The 10,863-nt window shown below is 48.1% G+C and overlaps 1 long non-coding RNA gene across 1 annotated transcript; it reads right to left on the bottom strand.

Annotated features, from left to right (window-relative positions):
- Window positions 1–784: 784 nt before the first annotated feature.
- LOC117887033 lies at window positions 785–10,597 on the bottom strand. Its single transcript, XR_004648113.1, has 3 exons — window positions 9,727–10,597; window positions 8,891–9,152; window positions 785–1,108 (listed from the first exon to the last, which is right to left on the bottom strand). It is a non-coding gene; the product is annotated as an uncharacterized LOC117887033 (long non-coding RNA).
- Between the last annotated feature and the right edge of the window lie 266 nt (window positions 10,598–10,863).

Below are 10,863 nucleotides of genomic sequence, written 5' to 3'. Positions count from 1 at the left end.
GTTCCAGGTCCAGGGTCACAAACATATCCTGGCTGTTGGGGAAACCGGTTTCTCCGCTTCCTTGCTGCTGTGAGCTACCTACAGTACCTCCATCGTCATCTTCCTCGTTCCCCGAACCGTCTTCCCTGTGTGTTTCTCCAGTGAGAGAGTCATAGCACACGGTTGGGATAGTGGTGGCTGCACCCCCTAGGATCGCATGCAGCTCCGCGTAGTAGCGGCAAGTTTGCGGCTCTGCCCCGGACCTTCCGTTTGCTTCTCTGGCTTTGTGGTAAGCTTGCCGTAGCTCCTTAATTTTCACGCGGCACTGCTGTGTGTCCCTGTTATGGCCTCGGTCCTTCATGGCCTTGGAGATCTTTTCTAATACTTTTCCATTTCTTTTACTGCTACGGAGTTCAGCTATCACTGCTTCATCTCCCCATATGGTGAGCAGATCTCGTACCTCCTGTTCGGTCCATGCTGGAGCTCTTTTGCGATCCTGGGAGGACTCCATCACGGTTACCTGTGCTGATGAGCTCTGCGGGGTCACCTGTGCTCTCCACGCTGGGCAAACAGGAAATGAAATTCAAACCATCGCGGGTCTTTTCCTGTCTACCTGGTCAGTGCATCTGAGTTGAGAGTGCTGTCCAGAGCGGTCACAATGAAGCACTGTGGGATAGCTCCCGGAGGCCAATAACGTCGAATTCCGTCCACACTACCCCAATTCCGACCCGCAAAGACCGGTTTTATTGCTAATCCCCTCGTCACAGGTGGTGTAAAGAAACCGGTTTAAAGGACCCTTTAAGTCGAAAGAAAGGGCTTCGTTGTGTGGACGTGTCCAGGCTTAATTCGGTTTAACGCTGCTAAAGTCGACCTAAACCCGTAGTGTAGACCAGGCCTTAGAGAAAACAGGTTGACAGGGTCACTACACACGTGGGCTTTTCCTCTCATGGCAGAGAGTGAGGAACGCATTTTGAGTCTTTGACCTCCGAGTCTCACACACAACGCCCACTTGCTTTGATATTAGCTGTTTTCTGTTCAGGTTCTTCATTTTCATTCCACAAGGCTTCTTCCTTGTTTGATGGGTTATACACAATGCAAATGTTTGCTACTACATTATAACAAGATATAGCTAGGTGAAAAAAATGCAAGTAACATCCTATTAGTTGTCATGAAGTTTAAACGCCAACTACACATTTATACATTTAACAATCACTTTGGTCTACCCTATCCTAATACACAAGTAAATTGGCCTAGGGCTCTGGCACGAGCTGGCACCTGCTCCGCCAGCGTCATACAGTTTACATCAAAAAACCTGGAGGAGGGATATAGAGATGCCCTGGCTAATCCCGACCACATTTCCTACCATAGAGAGAAACTCAGATACTGATGCTAAATAGGCAGAGGTGAGACCTCCAGGTGTCCCACAAAAGGCTCTGTGGGAATCAACACATCTCAGTGGTGCTGTCTGAATGCAGCGGGGGCAGGGAGAGGAGGCAGAGGGTGTAAGTGAGGAGAGGCAGCAGTTCTCTACTTCTGTGCTCTCCCTCGCCTCTTATCCTATGCTCCCCAAACACTCAATACCCCAGCACCCAGCTCCTCCTGCTTCCCATCTCCCCCAGTCCCAACCATTCAATCCCCAGTTTCTTCCCCCTAACCCATCGGCCTGGTCGCTCAATATTTGATCCCCCAAAGCCCAGCACGATAGGGCATTTGGGGAGGTGAGGAGTTACCAGCCCCCAGGGACACTCCCCCTGCAGGGAATAGCCCCAGGTCAGTGGGGGAGCCCAGCCCAGGGGATGGTGGAAGGTGGGGGGGACAGGTGTCTAGAATGAAGGTGGGGCCTGGCCCAAGTGTCCATGTCCTCATTTCCATGGTAGGGGGATCCCGGATGGGCGGGGAAGGGAGAGGGGGGAACTTCAGTTAGGCACAGAGAGCATCTGGAGGAGTTTCTCTCCCCCTCCCCGCACCTGTGGCCCATCAGCTCAGCAGCAAGGGTTGCAGCAGGGAGGAGGGGCTGATCGGGGCTTCTCCTCGTCTGCGTGGGGTTTGCTTAGACCCGGCAGAGCAGGACCGGTGCAACCATTTAGGTGACCTAGGCGGTCACCTAGGGCACCAGGATTTAGGGGGCACCAATTTTTCCGGCAGCGACCGTGGTGGCCAAATCTTCGGCCGCCATGGTTGCCGCCGGCATTTAGATGCAGGGAGCTTGGGCAGTGGAGTGCGGCGAGGGCCGCCTGCAGAAAGGGGGGAGGCAGCACGCAGGGGGACTCCCCGCCCCAGCTCACCCCTGCCCCACCTCCTCCCTGAGCACGCCATCGCTGGTTCACTTCTCCCACTTCCCAGGCTTGCGGTGTCTAAGCTGACTGATGCCACAAACCTGGGAGGTGGGAGAAGTGAAACAGCGACGGTGTGCTCGGGGAGGAGGCGGAGCAGGGGTGAGCTAGGGTGGGCGGGGGGTGCCTTAGGGCGGAGGAGGGTAGCTGCCACAGGGGGGGCGCCTCAGGATGGGGGCTCGAGGATGGGGGTGGTGCGCAAGGTGGAAGTTTCGCCTAGGGCGTAAAACATCCTTCCACCGGCCCTGAGGCAGAGCCAGAGGGTCACTGACCAGCTGATGCTTGGCTGCTGCTGGATCCTCACCTCAGTGATGGGCAGCTGGATGTTTGGGAGCCAAATACCCCTGATGTGTGTGGGAATGAGGAAACAGGTTTGTCACCAGGGCCAGCCCTAGTCAGGGCCCTGAGAGAATTTCCCTGTGGTGAGGAGGAGTCTGTAATGTCCAACAGGGCGCTTGCACCACTTGGAGCATTTCCCACACTGAGAACATCTCAGCAGTCACTTCCCTGTGTTGATTTGCAGATGCCTGATACTCTGGGAACACCAAATGAAGCTTCCCCGGCATTCAAGGTCTCTCTGTTGTGCAGATCACTGATGTGTGAATTCGGATTGAATCTTTTCCTGCAGTCAAGCCATTCCTAGGGTCTCTCACACCTGGGTGGATTCTCTGATGTTTAATGAGGTGCGATCGCTGAATGAAACTTTTCTCACAGGCAAGGCATAGATGAAATTGTAACCATGATCTTGGGGGCTGGGGTCATACTGAGATTGCTCATTTAAGGCAAACTGCAAAGAATGGGGCAGTCAATCCTCAAAATTGGTGGATATTCCAACACTTCGATTCACCAAGCCAGCAACAAGACAGCTTTTACAATACCTTACTGGGCTACACAGGCCAAAGCACAGCTCCCTTGAAGCAACCTAACCCGGCGCTCCCTCCCAGACAGCCCAGTTAAACATGATGGGGATTACTGAAAACATTGTTCATTTTATAAAAAGTTCTACCAATCCCAAAGTATCATATAATCATAGAATATCAGGGTTGGAAGGGATCTCAGGAGGTCTTCTAGCCCAACACCCTGCTCAAAGCAGGACCAAATCCCAACTAAATCATCCCAACCAGGCCTTTGTCAAGCCTGACCTGTGACGTTGTGCAGTCTATATGGTCTTATAAAAACTTGATAATAAGTCAATATAATGTAACTGAGCTGGTTTTAGAGAAAATACGGTAATAAGTGAATGTAACGTAACTGGGATATGCTTCATGCAAAAGGTCTCTTGTAAGGTATCATTACAAAGCTTATAATCTACTGAGTATGATCATCTGATTTGTATAAATGTACCACTCTTGTAGCTAAAACTAGAAATATAAAATGTAACTCTGAGGGCCTATTGTAATTGTGTAAAGTGTGGACCATTAATGATGGTTTGGAATCTTGATGACTCCCATTGTCTGCAGATGGCTGTATTTACCTGTGAGTCTTCCTGTATATGTGTGTGCTGGCAAATGAGTAATGAAGTCTTGCAGTGACATGTGATCATGTCACCTGAACTGGAATCCATCTTTAACCTGGTGCTTTCCAGTGAGGGGGGTGGAAACCCAGAGAGACAAAGAGTTCCCGCCTTATGCAAAAGATATATAAAGGGGGGAAGAGAAGAGAGGGGGAGAGAAGCCATCATGAAGAATCCCCTAGCTACCACCTGAGCTGCAACAAGAGCTGTACCAGGGGAAAGAATTGTGCCCAGGCCTGGAAGGTGTCCAGTCTGAGAAAAACTTACTGAAACATCTCTGAGGGTGAGATTATCTGTATTTAGTTTGATTAGGCATAGATTTGCGCATTTTATTTTATTTTGCTTGGTGACTTACTTTGTTCTGTCTGTTACTACTTTGAACCACTTAAATCCTACTGTCTGTATTTAATAAAATCACTTTTTATTTAGTAATTTACTCAGAGTATGTATTAATACCTGGGGGAGCAAACAACTGTGCATATCTCTCTATCAGTGTTATAGAGGGCGAACAATTTATGAGTTTGCCCTGCATAAGCTTTATGCAGGGTAAAACGGATTTATCTGGGTTTAGACCCCATTGGGAGTTGGGCATCTGAGTGCTAAAGACAAGCACGCTACTGCGAGCTGTTTTCAGGTAAACTTGCAGCTTTGGGACAAGTGATTCAGACCCTGGGTCTGTGTCTGGAGCCAGACAGGAGTGTCTGGCTCAGCAAGACAGGGTGCTGGAGTCCTGAGCTGGCAGGGAAAACAGAAGCAGGGGTAGTCTTTGCACATCGGGTGGCAGTTCCCAAGGGGGTTTCTGTGATCCAACCCGTCACAGCACAGGACCAAATCCCAACTAAATCATCCCAACCAGGCCTTTGTCAAGCCTGACCTTTAAAACCTCTAAGGAAGGAGATTCCACCACCTCCCTAGGTAACCCATTCCAGTGCTTCACCATCGTCCTAATGAAAAAGATTTTTCTAATATCCAACCTAAACCTCCCCCACAGCAGCTTGAGACCATTACTCCTTGTTCTGTCATCAGGTACCACTGAGAACAGTCTGGATCCATCCTCTTTGGAGCCCTCTTTCAGGTAGTTGAAAGCAGCTATCAAATCCCCTCTCATACTTCTCTTCTGCAGACTAAACAATCCCAGTTCCCTCAGCCTCCACTCATAAGTCATGTGCTCCAGACCCTAATCATTTTTGTTGCCCTCCGCTGGACTCTTCCCAATTTTTCCACATCCTTCTTGTAGTGTGGGGCCCAAAACTGGACACAGTACTCCAGATGAGGTCTCACCAATGTCGAATAGAGGGGAATAATCACATCCCTCAATCTGCTGGCAATGCCCATACTTATACAGCTCAAAATGCCATTAGCCTTCTTGGCAACAAGGGCACACAGTTGACTCATATCCAGCTTCTCATTCACTGTAACCCTTAGGTCCTTCTCTGCAGAACTGCTGCCTAGCCATTCGGTCCCTAGTCTGTAACACTGAATGGGATTCTTCCGTCCTAAGTGCAAGACTCTGCACTTCTCCTTGTTGAACCTCATCAGGTTTCTTTTGAGCCAATCCTCTAATTTATCTAGGTCCCTCTGTATCCTATCCCTACCCTCCAGTGTATCTACCACTCCTCCCAGTTTGCTGTCATCTGCAAACTTGCTGAGAGTGCAGTCCACCCCATCCTCCAGATCATTAATGAAGATATTGAACAAAACCAGCCCCTGGACCGACCCTTGGGGCACTCCGCTTGAAACGGGCTGCCAACTAGACACGGATCCGTTGATCAATACCCGTTGAGTCCGATGATCTAGCCAGCTTTCTATCCACCGTATAGTCTATGCATCCAGCCCATACTTCTTCAACTTGCTGGCAAGAATACTGTGGGAGACCGTATCAAAAGCTTTGCTAAAGTCAAGAAATAACACATTCACTGCTTTCCCCTCATCCACAGACCCAGTTATCTCCTCATACAAGGCAATTAGGTTAATCAGGCATGACTTGCCCTTGGTGAATCCATGCTGACTGTTCCTGATCACTCTCCTCTCCTCTAAGTGCTTCAGAATTGATTACTTGTGGACCTGTTCCATGATTTTTCCAGGGACTGAGGTGAGGCTGACTGGCCTGTAGTTCCCCGAATCCTCCTCTTTCCCTTTTTAAAAGATGGGCACTACATTAGCCATTTTCCAGTCATCCGGGACCTCCCCCGATCACCATGAGTTTTCAAAGATAATGGCCAATGGCTCTGCAATCACATCCGCCAACACCTTTAGTACCTTCGGATGCAGCGCATCCGGCACCATGAACTTGTGCTCGTCCAGTTTTTCTAAATAGTCCCGAACCACTTCTTTCTCCACAGAGGGCTGGTCACCTTCTCCCCATACTGTGCTGCCCAGTGCAGCAGTCTGGGAGCTGTCCTTTTTTGTGAAGACAGAGGCAAAAAAATCATTGAGTACATTAGCTTTTTCCACATCCTCTGTCACTAGGTTGCCTCCCTCATTCAGTAAGGGGCCCACAATTTCCTTGAGTTATTCTTAACATCTCTTGCTAGCTGCAACTCCAAGTGTGATTTTGCCTTCCTGATTTCACTCCTGCATGCCCAAGCAATATTTTTATAGTCCTTCCTGGTCATTTGTCCAGTCTTCCACTTCTTGTAAGCTTCTTTTTTGCATTTAAGATCAGCAAAGATTTCACTATTGAGCCAAGTGCCTGCCATATTTACTATTCTTTCTACACATCAGGATGTTTTTTTTTCCTGCAACCTCAATAAGGATTCTTTAAAATACAGCCAGCTCTCCTGGACTCCTTTCCCCCTCATGAAAAGCAACAGAGGGTCTGTGGCACCTTTAAGACTAAAGTATTAGAGCGTAAGTTTTCATGGGTGAATGCCCACTTCATCTTGTGTCTGATGAAGTGGGCATTCACCCAGGAAAGCTTATGCTCCAATACTTCTGTTAGTCTTAAAGGTGCCACAGGACTCTCTGTTGCTTTTTACAGATTCAGACTAACACGGCTACCCCTCTGTTACTTTCCCCCTCATGTTAGTCTCCCAGGGGACCCTGCCCATCAGTTCCCTGAGGGAGTCAATGTCTGCTTTTCTGAAGTCCAGGGTCTGTATTCTGCTGCTCTCCTTTCTTCCTTGTGTCAGGATCCTGAACTCGACCATCTCATGGTCATTGCCTCCCAGATTCCCATCCACTTTTGTTTCCCCTACTAATTCTTCCCGGTTTGTGAGCAGCAGGTCTAGAAGAGCTCTGCCCCTAGTTGGTTCCTCCAGCACTTGCACCAGGAAATTGTCTCCTACACTTTCCAAAAACTTCCTGGATTGTTTGTACACCGCTATATTGCTCTCCCAGCAGATATCAGGGTGATTAAAGTCTCCCATGAGAACCAGGGCCTGTGATCTAGTAACTTCTGCTAGTTGCTGGAAGAAAGCCTCGTCCACCTCATCCCCCTGGTCTGGTGGTCTATAGCAGACTCCGACCACGACATCATCCTTGTTGCTCATACTTCTAAACTTAATCCAGAGACTCTCAGGTTTTTCTGCAGTTTCATACAGGAGCTCTGAGCAGTCATATTCCTCTCTTGCATACAATGCAACTCCCCCACCTTTTCTGCCTTGCCTGTCCTTCCTGAACAGTTTATATCCATCTATGACAGTACTCCAGTCATGTGAGTTATCCCACCAAGTCTCTGTTATTCCAATGACATCATAATTCCTTGACTGTGCCAGGACTTTCAGTTCTCCCTGCTTGTTTCCCAGGCTTCTTGCATTTGTATATAGGCACTTAAGATAGCTCACTGATTGTCCTACTTTCTCAGTCTGAGAGAGGAGTCTTCCCCTCTTGCACTTTCCTGCTTGTGCTTCCTCCCAGTATCCTATTTCCCCACTTACCTCAGGGCTTTGGTCTCCTTACCCCAGTGAACCTAGTTTAAAGCCCTCCTCACTAGGTTAGCCAGCCTGCTTGCGAAGATGCTCTTCCCTCTCTTCGTTAGGTGGAGCCCATCTCTGCCTAGCACTCCTCCTTCTTGGAACACCATCCCATGGTCGAAGAATTCAAAGCCTTCTCTCCGACACCACCTGCGTAGCCATTCGTTGACTTTCACAATTCCACAATTCGACCCAGACCTTTTCCCTGCACAGGGAGGATGGACGAGAACACCACTTGCGCCTCAAACTCCTTTATCTTTCTTCCCAGAGCCACGTAGTCTGCAGTGATCTGCTCAAGGTCATTCTTGTCAGTATCATTGCTGCCCACGTGGAGAAGCAGGAAGGGGTAGCGATCCAAGGGCTTGATGAGTCTCGGCAGTCTCTCCATCACATCGTGAATCCAGGCTCATGGCAAGCAGCAGGCCTCTCGGTTTTCTTGGTTGGGGCAGCAGATAGATGACTCAGTCCCCCAGAGGAGGGAGTCCCCGACCACCACCACCCTTTTCCTTCTCTTGGGAGCGGTGTGTCGGAGAAAAACTGAGTTCTCACTCTTTTGTTTAGGTACAGCAAGTCAGAAGCTTTATTAACTCTCACAATTGTGCAGAGGAGAGAGCTAAGCAGATCTCTCTCTGGTAACTAATTACAGCAAGCATTTATACCTTTCATTCACAGAAATAATGAGGGACAGACAGCTGCATTTTGTCTCTTTGATATCTCATTTCTCAATTGTTTTGACTCCTGCCAACATACAATATTTTCTATACCTTATCTACACAAGGTCTCCTACACCTTATCTATACATACCAGGTCATAATGACTTATTACATAGTTCTTCCTCACCCGCCTTACACATTCCTGACTTCTATAAATCTCGCGTTAGCAGGGTTATCAGGGTTACAGTTAGCTTGACTCTTGCTAACGAAGCCTGAGTCTTGCTAACGAAGCCTGACTCTTGCTAACGAACCGTCATGCATTGCAGTTCCCTACTGTCAGTTCTTTTCTCTGCTTCCAGAGGTGGTTTTGGAACCCCAATCCCTAGGACAGTGCATCTCATGCCTTCCAATCGGTGGAGCCTCCTTCTGCTCCCTTCCCTCAGAGGTATCATCTAGTCCATTAGTACCTGTGGAGAGAACATGAAAACAGTTGTTCACCTGTATCTCCATTGCTGGTACATGGACGCTCCTCTTTCTTCTTCTGGAGGTCACATGCTGCCAAATTTCTTCACCATCCCTCTGTCCCCTCTGGGCAGCCTGCTCCGAATCTTCAGAACGTTGTGCCCGTACAAGCATATCCTGACGTCTGTCCAGGAAATCTTCATTTTCTCGTAGGCAACGCACGGTTGATACTTGCTTCTCCAGACCTCGAACCTTCTCTTCCAATATGGAGACCAGCTTGCACTTTGTCACTTCTGTCCTGTGGAAGAAAGACAAACATGGCACAACTTGTGCAGGTTACAACAACTGAACGCTCACCTTCCATAATTGCTTCCTTCTAAGAGCTTCCTCAGCTCTTGCAGCAATTCACAGAAGCCCGCAAGATGCAAGCCTTAGTGGGCTCTCCCGAGGTGAACTCCCAGGCAAACTCCCTCTGCTAGCCTCCGCTGTTCGCCGCTCAGCTGGTTCGCTGCTGACTGCCTTTTTATAACAGTCACGCCGACACGGAACAAAGCACTCACAATTCACACTGTTCAAACAAACAATCAAACACTCAAGCACATGGTCAAACTGACAAACTGTCCCCTGCAACAGACACTCAGATACTCACCAGCACAGCCCCCCTGATGCAGCACTTAGCGTACCTCCTCTCTGACAGATCCCAGGCAAACTCCCGCTGTTAGCCTCTGCTGTTTGCTGAATTACTCACCAAGTTAATGAATGCTTCAGTTCTTACCCAAATACACGTTTACAGCCAATTCTTATTAACTAAACTAAGATTTATTAAAAGAAAAAAAAGAGAGTGAGAGTATTGGTTAAAAGATTATACATACAGACATGAATAGAGTCCTTAGGTCAGTTTCACTGTAGAGATAGTGCTTAAGAATTGTAAAGAGTCCTTTTCAGAATCCTTTCATGAGGTTATAGTCCATGTAAAAATGTTCCATATCAGGGCAGTCCAGATGGGACTGGAGATCTCCATCTTATGACTCAAACTTCCTCTGAATAAAGCTTAACAAGATTGGAGAGAAAAGGATCAGGTCCCAAGAGTTTTTATACAGATTTTTGCAGCTTCTCATCAGCAGGCAGTCCTTGGGAGAACTATTGTTCACTAGGCTTTTGAAGTAACCTTCTATTTCCTAAACATCACCAGTAATTAACCACATGGATTAACATAAGGTAATTATCCATAAAGAAGTTCATAGACAGTTTACCACAAACTTTAAAGAGACATGCAATGACATTATTACACCCAAGTTTCATCTAAATGTTATTATTCCCTTTTGATCTCTGAATTAACAGAATACAGCCCTAGACAGGAACTGTTTGGTTCCATTGTTAACCTCTAACAAGATAAAGGCAAATATAGACTACTACAAGTATCAGAGGGGTAACCGTGTTAGTCTGGATCTGTAAAATGTGACGAAGAGTCCTGTGGCACCTTAAAGACTAACAGAAGTATTGGAGCATGATTTCAACAGTTTCCACCCCACCATCAACCTCAGCCTGGACCAATCTACAAGGCAGATCCACTTCCTAGACACCACGGTACAAATAAGTGACACTCACGTTAACACCATCCCACCCCACCAACCGCTATGCCTACCTTCATGCCTCCACCTTTCATCCCGGACACACCACATGATCCATCGTCTACAGCCAAGCTCTGAGCTATAACCGCATTTGCTCCAACCCCTCAGACACACACCAACTCCTACAAGATCTTCACCAAGCATTCTCAAAACTAGGATACCCGCACGAGAAAATAAGGAAACAAATCAACAGAGCCAGACATGTACCCAGAAGCCTCCTGCTGCAAGACAAGCCCAAGAAAGAAACCAACAGAACTCCACTGGCCATCACCTACAATCCTCAGCTAAAACCTCTCCAATGCATCATCATCTACAACTCATCCTGGACAAAGATCCCTCACTTTCACAGGCCTTGGGAGACAGGCTAGTCCTCGCCCA

Source organism: Trachemys scripta, chromosome 14, assembly GCF_013100865.1.
Source record: "Trachemys scripta elegans isolate TJP31775 chromosome 14, CAS_Tse_1.0, whole genome shotgun sequence".
Lineage (NCBI taxonomy): Eukaryota > Metazoa > Chordata > Testudines > Emydidae > Trachemys > Trachemys scripta.
Note: the sequence above shows the minus strand (reverse complement) of the source record. Positions and strands in the feature narration are given on the sequence as shown.